At 39.1% G+C, this 19,718-nt stretch overlaps 1 protein-coding gene across 9 annotated transcripts in view; it reads right to left on the bottom strand.

Moving 5' to 3' along the window:
- Positions 1-19,718, bottom strand: part of ABI1 (abl interactor 1) — a 127,112-nt gene that overhangs the window by 28,039 nt on the left and 79,355 nt on the right. The gene's annotated exons all lie outside the window — the stretch shown is intronic.

The following is a 19,718-nucleotide window of genomic DNA, read 5'->3' as shown; positions in this document are numbered from 1 at the left end:
ATAAATAAATAAATAAATAAATAAATAAATAAATAAATAAATAAATAAATAAATAAAATTTTTTTGAGAATCCCTCTGGTAGAGGTGTTGAGGATAGACAGAACAAGAGCACTGGCAGTGAGACCAGGTAGGAGGCAATGATGGTAGTCTAGGTGGAAAAGAAGCAAGGATGTGAACTGAAGGGGGTAGAGGGGTACTGTCAGAATAAAAAAAATTTAATGTTAATGCTTAAGATTCTATTTCCAGAATTTTAAAAAATTGATTGGGAAAGAACCTGTAATCAAAAATGTTCTCCCAATTCCAAAACAAGGTAGAGAGACAACTCTCCTTCAGTGTCTACCGTTTTTGCACATCCTACAAGAAAAGGCACTGCTCCCTCTGTCCTGGATATTTATACAGTATTTATATAGCCTTAGAAGATGAAATGTCTTCCTGGAGAGCAAAAGGCAGGTTTGTTTACTGTCCAGTGTATTAAAAATAATGTCAGCCCTGGGGCAAAGGTCAGGAAGGTTTATTGCCCATTATAAAAGATCTGGTCCTCTAAATTGGGAGTTCCTTTCCTGTAATCCACCCAACTCTGCACAGACATCACTTGGCTCTCTTTTCAGTATCCAGTGGAAATTGGGGCTAGTTATCTAGCACAAATGCTGACACTGGCTACTGCTATTGCCATGAGCAATGACATTCTGCATCTTGCCCAAGAGTCTCATGTCTTTAATAGTATCTATGAAATTGTGGCGGGCTAACTTCTTAGCTTGCACAAAGGGTAAAATCTTAAACTCTTCACAATTTTTGACAGTTCTGACAATGAGGATGGAATACTGACAGAGTTTCTAGAAATAGAACGAAAGACCAGTTAACAGGAATCGACGTGACGTAAGTCCATGGGAATTGTGAGTGAACATGCTGACCAAATGGGATGGTCAACCAAGCAATGAATGGTCCTCCATGTTACTGCCCATTAACAAAGGCTAAATTGAGGATGTAGTTTCAGGTTGAATATCATTTTGTAGGTTCAAAAACAGAAGTCTGAATGATGCCCCAGTTACTGTCAGCTTTCCATCAACCTTAGAGTTGGCCTCAGCAAGTCTGTTCTGTGAACAACTGGTAAGATTTATCTGGCAGAGGGAGTGGGGAACACAAAGGACTGTTCCTCTTCAGATAATGTTACACCCAATGTTACACTGGGTGCCAAAGGAGAAAAACTGCAACAACTGTGGTCAGAACCAAAAGAATCTTCAGAACTTCAGCTAGTTTGCTTAGGAGATGTAGGGATGGGACACATAATGCTTATTTAAAAAGACGGCAACAGCTTTGTATCTTATTGCTCAGACCCTCCTGCAGTCTATTTTGTCAACATTCAATCCATTCAACACTAGTAAAAGAGGGGCGCCTGGGTGGCTGTCAGTTGAGCGTCCAATTCTTGATTTTGGCTCAGGTCATGATCTCAGGGTTGTGGATTTTTAGTCCCACATCGGGCTCCGTGCTCAATGGAATGTCTGCTTGGGATCTTCTCTCTCCCTCTCTCTAATAAATAAATCTTTAAAAAAAAAAAAAAAAAAGATGAGTAAAGACCTCAGCATTTTTTGGCAATGGGTCCTGTCTGCTCCAAGAGAGCTTTTCCCACCACCCTCCCCAGCCCATCCCAAATTTCACTAAGAGAAACTGCGGCAGGCACTGACTTGTCTTCAGGCTCTTACTGTACTGAACTGGGTTTAAAATGATAATGAAGGTGATTCACTAGAGAATGAGAAATTGACCAAAGAAATCTAGATAAATTCTTGCTGTCAGACCTTCTAGCCTTGGAAAACTCCTCTAATTCTTATGTTGAAATCAAGCAAGAATTTAAGAGATGTTATCTTGACAATGGAGCAGCAAATAGCCAACATTAGGTAGACTCCTAAAAACAATGCTGTCACTGTGCAGATCTTAGCCCAAGTCATCCAAAGGGCACAAGCTCATTTCCCTGGTCAGAAAGCAATGTGGTTGTAGCTGTTGAATGCCAGTACTGATGACCTTGTCACAGAACATGGGACTTTGGGAGGATCAAAAATACCACAGATTTATTCGATTGCTCAGCACGCAGCTAGAGCACTGCTCAAAACTGAAAGGAAATGCAACTTCTTTACAGGTGCAGAGCTGCTCTCTCCCAATCTCCCCATAGCCCAGCCTCAGCTGCTTTACAGAGAAAGATGACTGGGGGTGGAGATGAGTTTTCCTAGTTCCCAAGGGGAATTGAAGATCAATCATACCCAGCTATGCTAGAACACCAGGAAGAGGAGGGACTCAAAATTTTATGGCTCTGTTAGATACAGGAGACCACATCACATTCATACCTTTCATGTGGAGGAAGAGGGTACATGCTTTCAGCTATCAAGGTTTGGGTGGGATTCACAGTGTGAAAAGAGTAACTAACCCATACTTTTCAGATGGTGTCTTTGGATCTGGTCCCCTAAATTGGGAGTTCCTTTCCTGTAATCCACCCAATTCTGTGCAGACATCACTTGGCTCTCTTTTCAGTATCCTATGGAAATTTGGTGTATTACTGTTGTGGCTTCTACCACTGAATATATAATTTACTGATATTTTACATGCCTGTACTGTGAATGCTCCTAAGTGCCAGAGGGGATTATGCCAACTGGAAAGAGCCCATGTAGAAAGCACTGGTAGCTTTAGCACCCCAAAATCCTTATGACCCCTTTGTGTACAAGTCTCCATGCACAGATGATTTTACTGACTGGAGTCTCTGGCAAGAGGTGCAGCCGCCACCAAGGTGTCCCTTGGTTTCTGGATTCAATGCCTCCCTGACACAGCCACCAGGTGCACTCCTTTTGAAGTTTCCCATTTGAGGATGGGTCAACTCAAACTCAATGACTAGTAAGGTGGTAAGAGCCTAACATGCTTCTCTTATCACATTAAAGAGGTAAACTCAAGAATGCAGCCAGCCAGGCCCCTGTGGTATTTCAGCTTTAAATGAAAAAGTGTCAGTTATCCCTTTGGGGAAATTTTGGTCTCCATTCTGCCTAACTAAAGTTGCTGGCTCATTGAGGCCCCTGATTCACAGAGGATCCCATAAATGCCTGGGCCTGGTTCACTAATGAATGATTTAATTACACTGAAACCCTATGCTGCTCAGTGGCCTACTATGCTGTTCAATTTCAGGGCCAGCTACACAGAGCTGAAAATGGGTGTGACTGCTTTGCTTTGTGGGCAGAATTCAAGGATGTCCTCACAGATCTGACCAATATTCCTCTTCATAAACCTTGTTATATTTTTACTGATTCTGGGTCTGTTACCAATGACCTAGCTTGTTGGCCTACCACTTGGAAAACTACAGACTGACTAAAAACTAGCCATAAACTGTGGGGACATATTGCAGTTGCTGTTCAGATAGTCTAGGTCACAAATATAGATGCCCATGGCAAGGGACCATTGTCTGATGAGATCAAATGGAATGAAGCTGCTGATCAGGGCTGTACTGCCCAGACTGCCATTACTGCTGCAGGATCTATCAACACATGTACCATCACAGAACAGATACAGAGTAAAGGACTCTATATTTCTGATGCGGAGGCAATCACTGCATCCCACACTTGTAATTCTTAGAAGACCCATTTATCTCATATGACAGAGGCCATATCTCTTCCTACTGACAGACTGGTTACATCAGATCTTTGACCCTCCTCTTCAGGCTATTAGTGGGGCCTTACCATTGATGACACTTTCTCAAGTAGGATACTGCTATTCCAGTCCAGTCAGCTGACTCCAGCCACACCAGTGTTACCCTTGACACTAATCTGTGCCATGTTTTTCACTTTCCAAACCATTTGCAGTCTGATAGTATGTTTTTATTCTAGAAGTCACTAACAATGGGCTACTAGTCAAGGCACCTGGCTGGCTCAGTTGGTAGAGCATGCAACTCTTGATCTTAGGGTTATGAATTCAAGCCCCACGCTGGGTGTAGAGATTACTTAAAAAATAAAATCTTAAAAAGATGGTTAAGATAGGAAATTTTATGTCATGTGTATTTTACCACAATTTAAAAAAAATTTTAATCAACTCAGAAAGATTTCTGACTATACCTCCTTAATTCTTCCTGGTTCACACATAACAATACAGCAATTTGGTCACTGAACGTGGATATCCCTAGGAAGCGATCATCCCTTCTTTGCCACTTGTGATCTGTCCTAACCATTACCAAGCATGATGCTTCTTTCTTTCGCCTAATGGAAACCCCAAGCTGACCTGTTGGTATACCCTCCGGATGGCAGCCTAGACAAAAGAAGGTCTTGGGAATTCTAACTTATTTCTGGTTTAGCCACCTGAATTTTCTTGATGGATTTCTTAGATAATAAAGATAATGACCATTTGGTTAATAAAGTATACTGCTGCTCACCAAGTCCCCTTACAGTGAATCATGTGGCCCAAAACAGGAGACATAATAGGGTCTCTGTAAGTTTAATAAAAAATGCCCTTGTCCCTCCTGTACCTGACCATTCCAGACAAAAGGTCTGGGTAAGAGTCAGGGATGACTGGGAAAAAGGGAGAAGTTAGTTACTGGTATGGGACACTCATTTTGTGATGTGGAAGAACAACTCTGGCACCTGTGGAATAAACACTTTAGACCTCAGGAGGTAAGAAAGAGGGACATTAGTGATCTCTGTCTTTCGAAATCACCCCTGGAGCTTTTCTCACAAAGGAAAATTCCCTGGTGCAGCTCTCCTACACAGTGTCCCAGTGCCTTAAATTGAACTGACAGCTGAGTCTGCCACACCCTGCTGTACGGCTCTGATCACAAAAGGATCACCATTCTCTTTAACCTCAAGGAAGAGTCTTTAGGAAGCAACAGAGGGTAATCCTAGCTCCTGCACTTCCCACACAAAACACCTGTCAATACCTCCAGGTGTCTCTCCTACCCCCTGCCCTTTCCTACAGCTATCATTCAGTCATTCCAAAGGCCAGATGAATGCTACCTGGTTGATGGCATAGATAAACAGGACAGACTGGACTGACTGCCTTCAGGTAATCCCTCCAAAAACAATCATTAGACTTGATTATTTGTACTGAACTGTGACCCGTAAGGCCTACCAGCTCTGCAGGAGGCAACAACAGAGAAACTGTCAGCCTGTACTCCCTGACTTACGTCCTATCTGGGGGACAGAGGGACAACAACTGTAAACACCACATTCTGCAACTTAGGGGTGGTCATAAGAGACCTTCAAGTGTTTAAGCACCACAAGATCATGTAGTCTGCAGACAACTGCTCTTTCCAAAGTAAGGGTATTTCTAATTGGATGACTCCCATTTTAGGGATAACTGCCTCAGACTGCACATAATTAACAAGTCAGTTATCCTTCTGAGAGGTCCACTGTGCACCACCCCCCCGCAATAATTAAGAATAGCCTTACTTTGTTTCTTAAACATAACCTCAAGATTTTTTTGTTTTCATAATAGAGCAAATATGAAGCTTAGAACTAGATCATTTGACCCTTTCTCTTCTTATCTCCTCCCAGTTCAAAATGCTTGCATCTCTTAATAGCCAGCATTCTCTTAGATCTGCAGTTGGGCTCAACACACATTCATGTCTCAACACAATCTTCTTTGTAGTTTTAGCCTTTTTTCCAGAAAATCGGCTTAGTATGCCCACCATAGCCATGCTGCTTCCTGTCATAATGCCGCTTTCCCTGGGCATAAGGAGAATCTTTGCTTTTCTTGTATTGTGTCACTTTGTGGGGTTGGTGCTTGCCACACTTCCTGCAGAAGTCCAGCGGGTTTTAGGAATGTTCACCAGGTTTGCGAGAGCTCTATTGGCATGGAAAAAGCAGAATACCCTTCACTAATACCCTTACTAATTCTAATACCCAATTAGAAAAGGTAGTTTAAAATTTGTCCTGGACTTCAGCTGAGGTGATCAATGACATCACCTCAGCCTTGCGGCCATCCAGGTCAGTCTCAACTCACTGTGATCAGGATTACTATGGATGACAGAATTGCCCCAGACTTCCTCTTTGCAGGCAAAGGCCAAATCTGTGCATTCCTTAATATATCCTGCAGGTTTTTTCTAACATCCTGCAGTTCTTAGATTAATGCCTTGGGTCAAGTAGAAAGTTGGTGAAGAAACTTAAAGAGAAAGCCACTTGGCTCTCTAAGGCAGACCCTGATGGTTAATGGCACTTGTTCAGCTGCTTGGGTCTACGACCCTACAGAGCACAGTTGAGGTCAATATTGCAGTTTGGCCTCATCCTGCTACCCTGACAGTACATAACCCTAATTAAATGTCTTATGAGATAAACTGGATGGCTGTGGTCCCAGCCTTTGTCAGACAAATTAATCAGAAGGACCAATGAAGAGCATCATTATGGGAAATTTTACCAGAAGCCAAGTAATGTATAGAAATTAGGGGAAAAACTTGTTGAAGGCAAATTATCCATGTTCCATAATATTTATATATATCTTGTAAGTGGAGCCACTGCCTCTCTTTGTTCCATAATATATTAAGTATGTTTGTATAGCAAACAGCCATGAAGGATACAAATGTCTCCCCTGGGAGCAATAGATAGGTTCATTTACTATCTAGTATAATAAAGATGACATCTCCCTCCAGGATTAACATCAGGCAGGCTACTTCCCACTATAAAAGTTTGGGTTCCCTAACCTAGAGGCTCCTCTCCTATAACAGACAATACTGCAATACAGGAGAGGCATCACTCAGCCCTCTTCAAATTTTTCTATGTTGTTTGGGCTTGGAAAACTGGCACAAATAACAACACTGGCTCTTGCTACTGTCATGAATAATAAAGTCCTATGTCTATGACCCAGAAGTCTTGTACCTTCTACCAGCATCTATGCAACTATGGCAGGCTAACTTGCTAGCTTGCATAGACGGCAAAATCTCAGGCCTTTCACAGTTCTTAAAAAAAAGCAAACCCGTTTTTATACTGAAACAATTCATACTCAAGCCAGTCCCTCCCACTCAGTAACCCTGAAGATTATCTGATATAGTCATTCATGTTAGAAATTGTAGCTTAAAAGCTACATTTTTTAATGCCTCCACTTATCTTTTAAATTCTCTCCTTTTCTGGGGTGCCTGGGGGGCTCAGTCAGTTAAGCATCCGACTCTTGGTTGCAGCTTAGGTCATGATCTCATGGGTGGTGAGATCAAGCCCCACATTGGGCTTGGTGCTCAGTGGGGAGTCTGCTTGAAGACTCTCTCCCTCTGCCGTCCCCCCAACTCACACACGCACATGTGTACATGCTCTCTCTCCAAAATAAATAAATCTTTTTAAAAATGAAATAAACTCTTGGGGCGCCTGGGTGGCTCAGATGGTTAAGCATCTGTCTTCGGCTCAGGTCATGATCCTGGGGTCCTGGGATCGAGTTCCACATCAGGCTCCCTGCTCCTTGGGAGCCTGCTTCTCCCTCTGCTTCTCTCTCTCTCTCTCTCTCTCTCTCTCTCTCTCTCTCTCTCTCCCCCTCTGTCTCTCATGAATAAATAAATAAAATCTTAAAAAAATATATTTAAAAAAATGAAATAAACTCTTTTCCTTTTCTATAGCAGAATTTTAATTAGTACAAATTTGGATTGACATGGAATTAATTTTGGGGATTCATAATACTACAGAAAAGAAAATACTGAGATTTCACTGGAAGGTAAAACAACATGGACCAACACTCACCCTGGTTTGCTCTTAACTCCCTGAACACTCATTTCTGTGTCCTTTGCAAGGACCTCTGCATTATGTCCTAGCTTCTCTCGGCTTTATAACCTCTCCTTGGCAAACTCATCCACATTCAAGTTTAAATTGCCATTTATATACACATAAACTTTATTCTAGACCTCTCCTCTGAGCTGCAGAATTGTACAAATAAAGTGTAACAGGGGCGCCTGGGTGGCTCAGCTGGTTGTTTGGTTTTGGCTCAGGTCATGATCTCGGGGTCATGAGTTCAAGCCTCACGTCAGGCTCCACGCTCAGCACAGAGTCTGCTTGACATTCTCTTCCTCTGCCCTTCCCCCATTCACATGTTCTCTAAAATAAATAATAAGTCTAAAAAAAAAGTAACATTCCCCTCAGGTATGTCAATGGTACCTCAAAATGAAAGTGCCCCAAATCAAACATATAGTCTACTCAATTCTATTTCAATGTTCTATAAGAGTTCTCTATCAAGTTATTTAAGTCAGATATCTAGCGCTTAGTTCATATCCAGTATCACTAAATCTTGTCACATTTACTTTAACAAGTGTTGGTGAGGATGTGGAGAAAAGGGAACCCCTGTGCACTGTTAGTGGGAATGCAAACGGGTACAGCCACTATATAAAACAGTAAGGCGGTTCCTCAGAAAATTAAAAATAGAACTACCATATGATCCAGCAATTCCACCTGATTATTTATCTGAAGAAAATAAAAACACTAATTCAAAAATCTATATGCACTCCCATGTTCACGGCAGCATTGTTTATAATATCCACGATATGGGGGGAGAAAATCTAAGTGGCCATCAATGAATGAATGGATAAAGCTGTGGTGTGGGTGTGTGTGTGTGTGTGTGTGTGTGTGTGTGTATGACCCACCACCACCACAATGGTATACTACACAATGGAGTGCTTTTCAGCCATAAAAAAAGTATGAAATATTGTCATTTGTAACAACATGAATGGACCTTGAGGGTATTATGCTAAGTGAAATGAGACAGAGAAAGACAAATACCATATGATCTCACTTATACATGGAATCTAAAAAACAAAAAACAAGCCCACAGGCACAGAGAACAGATCAGTAGTTGCCAGAGGCAGGGGCTAGGCAAAATGGGTTAAGGAAGTCAAAAGGTACAACTGACAATTATAAAATAAGTAAGTCATGGGGATGTAATGTGCAACATAGTGGCTATCATTAATAATACTTTATTGTATATTTGAAAGTTGCTAAGAGTAAATCTTAAAAGTCTTCACCACAAGAAATTTTTGTTAACTATGTTTGGAGACAGATGTTAATTAGACTTATTGTGGTGATTACTTTGCAATATATACAAATACTGAATCATTATGTTGTACAGCTGAAACTAATATGTCAATTTTACCTCGATTTAAAAACATACATATATACAAACCAGAAATGTATTTCCTTCTGTCTCCCAACAGTTTCGTCCTAGTCAATCTACTGTACCATCCCTCACCTTAGTTATTACAAAAGCCTTCTAACTGGTTCACTTGCATCCATCTATTCTCTTTCAATCTGTTCTTTATGGTGTAACCATGGTGATCTTTACAAAAACAGTAAACTTGAGAAAACAAAATGAAAAACTTTGAAGATATCTCACCTGCTTAAATCCTATTAAAAGAACATCCCACATGGTTCCCAGTCTTCATGGGAAAAACAAATTCAAACTGGCTCGAGTTCTTTCCCTATTTCTCTCAAATATCATGGTATCTTGCCTTAAAATAATCTTTTTCACCCTCCCTACTTCCCTTACACACTGCAGATATATTCAGGACACTATTTCAAATTACTTGAAGTTTTTCTCTCTGAGTCCACTCCCTCCCCAGTTTCCCAAGTAGGAATCACAAAAGTCCAAATCACAAAAGTCCAAAGCACAACCCTCCATATGGCAGGGTGAATGAATACAGCAGGCAGGAGGAGGGAAACAGACTTGGAACATTTGTATAACAACAGCATGCATATGCTCACCAAGCCAAAGTTAGATTTTTTAGGGAGACTAATTCCTTCTTACACGTGAATTTCCTTACTTTCACAATTTTTTCATCTTTTTTTTTTTAAGATTTATTTATTTATTTGTCAGAGAGAGAGAGAGAGAGAGAGAGAGACAGAACACAAGCAGGGGGCGAGGCAGGCAGAGGGAGAAGCAGGCTCCCCGCCAAGCAAGGACCCCGATGTGGGACTTGATCCCAGGACCCTGGGATCATGACCTGAGCCGAAGGCAGCCGCTTAACCGACTGAGCCACCCAGGCGTCCCGTTTTTTCATTTTTAGATAGTAAAATAAGCAGTTTGATATAAAGAAAATTAGTTTTCAATTATAATATGCTGGAGATAAAACTTAAGAGTTACCCTAGTTTACTGTTGTGATCACCCGGCAGCAATCCCTAGACCTATGAAGCATAGCTGAAAACCACTGGTTTAAAAGAAAATACACACACATACACACACAAATATGAAATCAGAAAACCTAGGTTTGAACACTGGCTCTTTCATGTACTAGTTGTGATATTTCATACAAGCTTTTTAGCTCACTAAGATTCCATTTTGCTTACATATAATGGGAATGGGATAACAGAATAATATTGCTTGATACAAACTATCCAATCTACAACCCTGAAGTTAAGGCAAAGTATGTCTAAAATATTAATATGAAAAAATGTACATATCACATTGTGTATTAGAAACATAATGAACATTGAACCTGGAGTCAACTAAGGGCTAAGTGAACTAAGCCAAACACAGAAAGTAAAAAAACTGCATCATCTCACTTCTACGTAGAATCTAAAAAAAGTCAAACACACAGAAGGAGATGGGGTGGGGAAGTGGAGGAAATGAAGAATCTAAAAAGTTGAAGGCACAAAAAGCAGAGCAGAAGATGGTTACCAGACTCTGGGAGTGGGGGAAATGGGGAGATATTGGTCAAAGGCTACAAAGTTGCAGCTACATGGAATGAGTAAGCCTAGATATCTAATATATAGCATGATGATTACAGTTAATAATGCAGTATTGAATTTACAAAGAGTAAATTTCAGGTACTCTCATCACACACACAACAGGTAACCCTGTGAGAAGAAGATACATTATTTAGCTTGACTACAGTCATCATTTCACTATGTATATGTACATCAAATCATGTTGTACACCTTAAATATACATAATTTTTATTTTAAAAGATAAAATAAAAAAAGAAAGATGACGAATGCGAATTATGTTCAAATCTCCAGTTTTGCAATAGTAGGATGTTAGAGGACTCCTCAGAGCCAGTCTAATGAGCATTACGATTCTGGAAGCTCGAAACTCAATGATTCCAAGGTAAACAAGCCCTAAAGACTGAAACTGACTTGAAAGAAGAAAGCAGATGTTACAGACATGGCTATCAGCAGGACAAACTAGAGAAAAGGCTAGAAACCCAAAGACAAGTTCTGATAAATGAAGAGCATGTTTGATGATTCAGCACCTAACGAAGTGATCAAGTCAAAACAGAATGTACATGGAGATATATTTGGAAGTAAGAGATAGAATGAACATGTTCAGAGGATCAGCTTTTAAGGGAAGAGTACATTCCTGAAGACCTTTTACATAATTCAAAGCTAAAAAATCAAAGAACTAAATTTAACATAAGGCAGTGTTTCTGTTTACTGCCTAAACGTCAAATGACAATAAAATAGTTTAACAATTTCCTTGTCCAGTTTTGAAATTATGCAATAGTTTGTAAAAAAAAAATTTTTTTTAAGATTTTATTTATTTATCTGAGAGACAGCGAGAGAGCACAATTAGGGAAAGCGGCAGATGGAGAAGCAGGCTCCGCACTGAGCAGGGAGCCTAATGCGGGGCTTGATTCCCAAACTCTGGCATCATTACTGAGCCAAAGGCAGACGCTCAACTACCTGAGCCACCCAAGCACCCCTGTAAAATTTTTTAATTTGAAGAAAGTCTTCACATTTTAAAAATAATTTTTTCAATTTTATTAATATTTTATGTTGCATTTTCAGCACACAAAATGAAATTGTACAACAATGGGCCAGGAACAAAGACATAGCTGCAACCATTGAATACAAAGCAAATGAGGCCTCTGGGGGCGCCTGGGTGGCTCAGTCGTTAAGCCTCTGTCTTCAGCTCAGGTCATGATCCCAGAGTCCTGGGATCAAGCCCCACATTGGGCTCCCTGCTCAGTGGGAAGCCTGCTTCTCTCTCTCCCACTCCCCCTGCTTGTGTTCCCTCTGTCGCTGTGTCTCTCTCTGTCACATAAATAAATAAAATCTTTAAAAAAAACAAAACAAAACAAAGCAAATGAGGCCTCTGAATTTGGGTAATGTAAGAGGCATAATCTAGAGCTAAGATAACACAAATAGAAAACTCTTTTGACAGACTCAATACAAGTACAAATGATATGAAGAGTTGTGAATCATGACAACGTGGGACATAAGATAATCAACAGAAATGATCAGAACATCCTGAATAAAACCATAACAAACTCTCTCCCCAACCAGTTATAAATAAGGGAAGAAATAAGGAAACAGTGAAATGGGAGTTTGAAAAATTAACCTGAGAGCGCCTGGGTGGCTCAGTTGGTTAGGCAACTGTCTTTGGCTCAGGTCATGATCCCGGAGTCCCAGGATCGAGTCCCACATCGGGCTCCCTGCTTGGCGGGGAGCCTGCTTCTCCCTCTGACCCTCTCCCCTCTCATGTACTCTCTCTCTCATTCTCGCTCTCTCAAATAAATAAATCTTAAAAAAAAAAATTAGAATGAAACCTTAAAAAAAAAAGAAAAATTAACCTGAAAAAAAAAATTATGTGGCCTTCCAAGCCAAGTACAGCACACACCCACTTACTCACAACCAGACATCTCTCTCACTCCCCCACTCCCATGCAATGAAGTACTGATGCCAATACTGCCAATACAACAATTGATTCCAAACTGATCTACAACTTCAAGGCCTCCCAATAAAAACCCCAGCAGGTCTTTTATAGTTTCAAACTATATACACAAGGGCAAAGGGGAAAGAATGACCAAAGTTAAAAAAAAAATTAGAAAGGGGGAGGAGGAACTTGCCCATTGAGATTTATTATAAAGCCATAGTGAATAAGACTATGGACAAATTCAACAGAAGAAAGAACTCAGAAACAAGCTCACACTTAACAAGGAAACTTGGTATCTTACAGTGATGACACAGTAGGAAAGAATACATTATTCAAATGGGGCAACTAGTTTCCATATAGAAAGAAACACTAAAAATGGAACCCAACCTCACACTACAGGGAAAAAATCAATTCCAGATCCATTAAATGTAAATGCAAATAAGCGGCATATTTGAAATATTATACATTAATATGAATGAACTATACATGAAGTACAGATAAATCTTGGAAACATAATGCTTAATTTAAAAAAAGCAAGCAATGTTAGACTACATACAGCATGAACCTATTTTTACTAAACCCAAATACAAACAAAATTAAACAACAATTGTTAAGGAATATATATTTATGTGATAAACTTTTTTGAAGGGCAATTTTGAAGCACATAGGTAGAAGAAATAGAACTGATCATTTTCTAGTTAACTTTGGTGGTGGATTCACAGATATTCGTTTTATTATTACAAATGTTGTAACATGCATTACATTTATTCTTTTGAATGTATTAAGTATAATTTTTCAAAATTTTTAATCACACACAAAGTACTAAATAGAGCAGAGAGGAAAAAAAATGATTAATATTCTTCAAGCGACATCAAGGAACTCCATATAAGAAACTTCATTTTAGCCAGCCATATTTGGCAGACCAAAAAGAAGAAAGGAGGATGGGGGAAAGAGGAAAATCCAAGTGGAGGGAACAGTATAAGCAAAGGCAAAGAGACATGAAAATACAATACCCGCTTAGACATATAAGAAAATTTTTAACGGCATGAATAAAAATAAGTTAAACTCTGCTCTGATTAAAAGTTATCAAAGGAATACTAAAGAAATTAGAAAAGCAAATTTGGCAATTTATTTTTAAAGGGTCAAACAGGCCCTTTATAATATAAGCAGATCAGGGACTGAAGAGGTAAAATAAATTTTGTGGAAAGCAAAGGTTCTAATTAAAATAGTCTAAAAGTGATTCTATTTAGAAAGGAAAATATTTTTTAAAACAAATGCTGAAATAAGATAAATTTTGTAAGCACACAAGATTTTAATTATATTTTAAGATATGATTATTTTAAACTATTATATTGAAATAAGTTGTTTTAATTATGTTCTCTTTCCTTTCCCTTACCATGTTGAGGGAGAGGGGGGAAGGGGCAGAAAAACATGCTTTCTTTATAGATACTCAAAAAAAAAAAATCCTAATTATCAAAAGACAGAAAGCTAGAGAGAAAAGAAGTACAACACAGCAAAACTACTCAACATTTCACATATTTTCTACAATATCATGTTGGAAGGCCTACTATCCTCACAACTGCCACTGTCAATACAGGGAGGGCATTATAGATTTCAAGCAAAGAACCCTGTATATAAGTAAAAGCACAATAAATGTTTGCTGAAAGAATAACTACAGAATGAAAATCGAAACACTTTTGCTCTGAATAGAAAAGGGAGAGGAGTATAAAAGGAATAGAAAAAGTGTAAAAGAGTCCTGAGACAAGCCACAGAGACAAAGCCGTTAGCCAAGAAAGAAACAATCTTTGTTTGTTACTGCTTATTTGGACCAGACTCTGGAAATGGCCGTATGCCCAAAATTCTGTGTTACAGAGCTTTGTTCAATAAGCTTGAAACAAGGTCCCAATCAACTGCAAAGTTAACTTGATTCAGAATGACCTATATATACACACTATAAAATAGACCTATTTAGAAATGATGAGCTGCAAAATAAGACTCTGGTGGAAAAACATAATCTAAAACACTTGGATCAGAATTATTCAGAAATACTTTATCCTGGGAAAAACTGGATTTGTCACTAACACTTTGGCCCATATCCAATTTTTTAGTACCACCCAATGACATTTTTCTGTCTCTTCTCCTGCTTAAGAATATAAGACACAATGTAGAACACTACACATGGTGATTATACATCTACCTCAAAAAATAATTTTTTGTGCTTAATTTAGTGATGACCATTTTTGATCCAAATTAGGATCTAAGGCAAATATGAATTTTTAAGAGAACATTGGATCACAGTTTATCTTCCAAATACCAGGTCATGAATTTGTACTTAATCCCCAACCTATTACTCCTTACTAGGAATTAACTTTTTTTTTTTACTATTTCATGAGGGCCCCTTCCTTCTTAAAAAGATTATATGTATTTAAAATTCTGAGAAATGCCACACATTATAGTCTAATGACTAAGAGCACAAGCTCAAGAACCCGACTGCATCGATTTAATAGTAGACTCTGCATTTACTAGCTGTGTGATCTAGGGCAAGTGACTTTCTCTCCATGCCCTCAGTTTCTTACTGCACAAATAAGATATAAAAACAAAAAAATTTGCCAAACTCACACCATTATTGTGAGGATTAAGTGAATTATTATACATAAAGGATTTTCAGCAGTGTCTGGCATACAGAAAGAACCAAATAAATGTTAGCTTTTATTGTTATTATTGTTGTTATTATTATTATTCTGTTCCCCAATCCATATCCAAGCATTTAACTGAGTTAAACCAGTTAAAGCTTAAAGCTAATAACAAATACAACTCTTGAGGCGCCTGAGTGGCTCAGCTGGTTAAGTGTCTGCCTTCAGCTCAGGTCATGACCCAGGGTCCTGGGATCCTGGGATCAGGCCCAGCACTGGGCTCCCTGCTCAGCAGGGAGTCTGCTTCTCCCTCTCCTTCTGCCACTCCCCCTGCTTGTACTCTCTCACTGTCTGTCAAATAAATAAATAAAATCTTAAAAAAAAAAAATACAACTCTTATAATCAATCTTAGAAATCAGGGGCTCCTAGGTGGCTCAGTCATTAAGCATCTGCCTTCGGCTCAGGTCATGATCCCAGGGTCCTGGGATCAAGCCCCGTATAGAGCTCCCTGCTCAGCGGGAAGCCTGCTTCTCCCTCTCTCACTCCCCCTGCTTGTGTTCCCTCTTGCTGTGTCTCTCTCTGTGAAATAAATAAAATCTTTAAAAAAAAAAGAGGAATTAAAAATTATTATTTAGTTCATTTAAGACGCCCAGCCACATTAAACATATATGGAGTGCAAATCAGTATTACCAGAAAAAAAGCATCAAGCCCAACACTTTGAAAAGATTTGAATTATGCTCAATACTAGCCCTTTCTGAGCCTACTCACTTCTTTCATATTCATCACAAAAGTATTTGTGGTACTGTAATCCTTCTTACAAGTAACAACCACATTTGGGGATATTTACAGAGAGGATATTTAAAGGTACAAACGGTACTTCAGATTAAATTTAGAGGACTGATTATACATTAATGGCTCTCCCTTCTGAGACTTCCACCAAAATGAATGCCAAAAAATTAATTTATATATAATAACTAATATACAAAAATATTTTGCATAAGTAACTCATAAAAATATTTTTCCTGCCTATAACAAGGGGAAATAAAAGGAGAAAAATCAATGGACAAGAACTACCAATAAATCTTTGGATATCAGAAAGCAAATGGAGTCAAGGTAACTAACTGATCAGAAGAGACAGAAGAAGGGGAGTCAGGGTATCTCAGTCGGTTGGGCATCCAAATCTTGATTTTGGCTCAGCTCATGACCACAGGTTCATGGGATCAAGCCCTGAGTCCGGCTCTGTGCTAGATGTGGAGGCTGCGTAAGATTCCCTCTGGCTGGGCGCCTAGATGGCTCAGTGGTTAAGCGTCTGCCTTCGGCTCAGGTCATGATCCCAGAATCCTGGGATCGAGTCCCACATTGGGCTCCCTGCCCGGCAGGAAGCCTGTTTCTCCCTCTCCCACTCCCCCTGCTTGTGTTCCTGTTCTCACTATCTCTGTCTCTGTCAAATAAATAAATAAAATCTTTAAAAAAAAAAAAGATTCCCTCTGCCCCTCCCTGCTCACATGCACACGCTCTTGCTCTCTCTCTTAAAAAAGAAAAAGAAGCTAGAACCCCGAACTCCTGTAGACAGCAAGACAATTTATCCTAAAAGAAAAAAATAACTCTTGGGGCACCTGGGTGGCTCAGATGGTTAAGCGTCTGCCTTCGGCTCAGGTCATGATCCCGGGGTCCTGGGATCAAGCCCCGCATTGGGCTCCCTGCTAGGCAGGGAGCCTGCTTCTCCCTCTGCCTCTGCCTCTCATGAATAAATAAATAAAACATTAAAAAAAAGAAAAAGAAAAACATAACTTTTGAGAGGCTCAGAATTTGGAAGTGACAGGTTCTACAGACTACAAAAATGAGGAACAGAACCAAAACCACAATGAGATACCACTTGACACCCACTAGGATGGCTTAATAAAAAAATATAGAGATAAAACAGGGTTTACGAGGATGTAGAGAAACTGACACTCTCACACATTGCTGGTGAAAATGTAAAACGCTGTAACCACTTTGGAAAACAATTGGCAGCTCCTTGAATGGTTAAACACAGAGTTACCTTACGATGCTGCAATTCCACTCCTAGGTATATGACCAATATATCTGAAAACCTATCATCCAAACAGAAACTCGTAAAGAAATATTCAGGTTCCAGCATTAATCATAACAGCCACACAGTGGAAACAACCCAAATGTCCACTAATTGATAAATGGATAAATAAAATGTGATATCCACAGAATAGACTATTATTTACAATAATGTGGAGTAAGTACTGATACATGCTACAACATGAGTGAACCTTGAAAACATGCTAAATCAAAGAGACCATCACAAAGAACCACATATTATTACATGACTCCATTTATATGAAATATCCAGAATAAGCAAATTTACAGAGATAAAAAGTAGATTACTAGTTGCTTAGGGCTGGGTAGAGAGAGGATACAGGGACTGGGAAGTGAAAGCTAAGGAGTACTGAGGGTTTCTTTTTGGAGTAATGACAGAGTTCTAAAACAGCTTGTGCTGATAGATGTATACCTCTATGAATATATCAAAAGCCATTCAACTGTACATTTTAAGTGGGTGAATTACACAGTATGTGAATTATATATCAATAGAACAGTTTTTAAAAATGAGGAATGGGGAGCCTGGGTGGCTCAGTCAGCTAAGTATCTGACTTCAGCTCAGGTCATGATTTCCTTGTCCCTCTCTCTCTGCCCCTCCCCACACTGGTATGCTCTCTCTCTAATAGATAAAGTTTAAAATAAATGAATAAATAAAAGAGAGGAACAAAGCTAAAAGCAGGATAACTGAGTCAGTGTCTGTATACTAAATAGTGGACTTCCCACCCTTCCACTCACCATGCTCTCAGAATGTCAGCATTCCCTCATGAATGCAACTCTCATGAAAAACATTAGAAAATTCTCGAAAACAGAAATATAATGGTACAAGAATAGACTTCTATATATTAAGAATCTGGTGTGCCCCTGCTTAAAGCCCAATCACCCATCAAGTGACACTCTTGTCACATATAGTTTCTACTTAAAGCATTTGAGTTCCTCATTCTTAAATAGAAACAGCCAAGGATCACTAGATTTGAGGCAGTATTTCATAAAGGGGAGGGAAAAACCTAAAAAAAAAAAAAAAAAAAAACAATTTTTCAGCGATCAGAGGAATACTTAAAAACAAGGATATATATTATATGCAAAAGAATTAAACATAATCCATTAATAAGCACAAATTTAACTTATGAAAAAGAACAAGAAAACTCTTAAAAATTAGAAAGGATAGTAAAAACTAAAATAATAGATTCAGTGGACTTTATAGTTGAGTAAGTCTCCCAAAGAGATGGAAACAAAAAAGGAAAATAGCACTAAAATGTTAACACAAAAGGTCTAATATCTGAATAGAACACCTAGAAAAAAAGAACAGAGAATATAATGGGAAAGAAATTACTTTTTTTAAGATTTTATTTATTTATTTGACAGAGAGAGACACAGCGAGAGAGGGAACACAAGCAGGGGGAGTGGGAGAGGGAGAAGCAGGTTTCCCGCTGAGCAGGGAGCCCCATGCGGGGCTTGATCCCAGGACCCTGGGATCATGACCTGAGTCAAAGGCAAAGGCTTAACGACTGAGCCACCCAGGCACCCCTGTAAAAGAAATTATTAAATAACAGTGTATCCCAAAAATATAGTAGCATCTCTCCAAGTGCCAACACAATGTACAGACCTTCCTCAACTGACAATTGGGTTATATACTATTAAACCTGTAAGCTGAAAATATTGTAAATCAAAAGTACATTTTTTTCAAATAAAAGATCTCATATATTATTACTGAACCAACCTACTAGTGCAGAAGCCTAGAAACAGGAAAAAAAATTTTTTCCCCAATAAAATATGTCTATTGCTTAGGTAGTAGTAATGTTTACAGAGTGATACAGTACAAGCAAGTAACATCAAAACAGCATAAATGTGTGCCATCTCATGTGCAATTCTTTATAGACACAGCTTGGTTCTTCTCCAATGTCTCCTCTTAAAGTTGCACCTGATTTTATTACCAGTTTTCATCCAAATCCACTGGGGAATGGGACAATTCTGCTTTTGTTTCCTGGACAGGAATCACTGGATCCTAAAAGTTTTGTGAGGAGACATGGCGAGGAAGAGTCAATCGTACATACCACAATGGCGGAGCAAAGCCAAAAATGTATTTAATACACCTAACCTAATGAACATCATAGCTTTACCTAGCCAACCTTAAACCTGCTCAGAACACTTACATTAGCCTACATTTGATGCAAAGCCATTTTATAACAAAGTGTTAAATATTTCATGTAATTCATTGAATACTGGACTGAAAGTAAAAAACAGAATGCCTGCATGGGTGCTTAACGCTGTTAAGTATGTCAGTTGTTCACCCTCCTGATCATGTGGCTGACAGAGCTGAGATGCTGCTGCCCAGCATCACGAAAGAATATCGTACAGCACATTATTAGCCCAGGAAATTATCAAAATTCAAAGTACAGTTTCTAC

Source organism: Callorhinus ursinus, unplaced genomic scaffold (genome assembly GCF_003265705.2).
Source record: "Callorhinus ursinus isolate GAN/ISIS: 27379988/994484 unplaced genomic scaffold, GSC_fseal_2.0 scaffold63, whole genome shotgun sequence".
Taxonomy (NCBI): domain Eukaryota; kingdom Metazoa; phylum Chordata; class Mammalia; order Carnivora; family Otariidae; genus Callorhinus; species Callorhinus ursinus.
The sequence above is the reverse complement of the archived record's forward strand: the minus strand, read 5'-3'. Positions and strand labels throughout refer to the sequence as shown.